Source organism: Teleopsis dalmanni, chromosome 2, assembly GCF_002237135.1.
Source record: "Teleopsis dalmanni isolate 2A chromosome 2, ASM223713v2, whole genome shotgun sequence".
NCBI lineage: Eukaryota > Metazoa > Arthropoda > Insecta > Diptera > Diopsidae > Teleopsis > Teleopsis dalmanni.
In genome coordinates this window covers 190,619,358-190,621,088 of record NC_051847.1, presented here as the reverse complement: position 1 = coordinate 190,621,088, position 1,731 = coordinate 190,619,358, and positions in this window count along the sequence as shown.

Sequence of the window (1,731 nt, the reverse complement as noted above, 5' to 3'; positions counted from 1 at the left end):
ATTTAACAGTATTAAAAATACCTCAATAAAATTTACATACCCTCTATGTTAACTATGTGGAAGATTTTTTAGTTTAGTTAGTAATGTCTAGAGATCACAAAAGTACAACCACTCTCCTATATTTATTTAATAAGCATGCACACAACCTATTTGAGTGCCTTCAGCAGCAAGTTCTACAGAAATTAACAGATGGAATACAATATCATTATCTGGTTCTCTGCAGAAAAAGAGTTGAGTCCTTAGGATAATTCATTTTCAAAGATTTGATATAACTAAGCCTCGTAGAAGTAAGTCCCGTAGAAGTAAGTCTCGTAGAAGTAAGTCTCGTAGAAGTAAGTCTCGTAATGGTATCACGACATGCCTAAAATCTTGTGAGTGCAAAGGCTTTCTTGTTAGAAACTGACATATATTTAATAATATAACAGTAGATTAATTTTGTTGAATGTTACACCGAAAACAATCTATAATAAATGAAATATTTTAATTAATAGTTTTTTTATATACTATATTATAATAAAACTATAAAACTAAGAAATTATAGGATTAATTACTTTTATGGCATTGTAAGACGGAGCATAAAGTATGTTATTAAGTGCCTAAATAAACATTTATTTTCTAATTTTAAAGATTCAAATTACCATTTGTGGTCTTTAAATAATATATTTATAATGAAACACTATACTAATTGATTTGCAGAACTTAAACTATACTTTTAATGGACTTGTCTGATTCGTTTGAGTATTTCTATTAAGAAATTATAAATACATAAATTTTAATTACCATAATTACCATAACTACCTTCATTCTCTTATTAAAGTTAATTATTCTTTTAATATTACGAAATTATCATTCAAAAGACCTATTGATTATAGCTTTAGTATAACATGTACAATATCTGCATACTGCTTTATTTTTAGTGCTACAAAAAATCAAAATAGTGCATCAGGTGAAACACTTTTTTTTCTCGTGATGTATAAAAGCCTAATTGTTCTTGTAAGTTAAGTATGAGAGATAGTCTTAGTTTAATATAAAATATGATTTGTTAGCGTTAACGTGGTTCATATCAATTTTCGGTAAAAAATAACACCCTTAAAATGTACTATGTACTTTAATTATGTAAAAAAATAATATATATACATAAATATATTATTATTAAGAATGTTAGTCAATATAATTGATGCATTAATCGTGGATAATAGAAATATTATTTTTCTATCAATCTTGTTTAAATAAAATATTATTATTATAAAACATTTATTTAATTTTTTTTTTGTTAATGCAGACGGATATGTCTATATATTAATTCGCCTTGCCGAATTGAAAAAAATATGTGGAGACTGTTTCTTAACAAAATTACAATTATTATGGCAACTCATTTTTAGAACTACCATAAGAAAAAAAAAATGAAATAAAATTTTTATAATTCAGTTCTATAAAATAATTAAATTTATAACCACGGTTGCCACTTGAAAATTTTTTTCTGTACCAAAATTGGTTTAAAAAGGTACCATTTCTGTAAAAAAAGGTCCAAAATTTTTCTATTGTCTTTTTATAAGAAAATACAATTTATATAAAATGTACAAAAAGTATAAAACAATACAATATCCACAATAAAGTTGGGTCGCCGAAAATGTACCATTTTTTGAACATGAGTACCAGAGTACCAAACGGAAAAAAAAGTACCAATTTTGGTACTAAAGTACCATAAGTGGCAACCGTGGATCTAAGTTA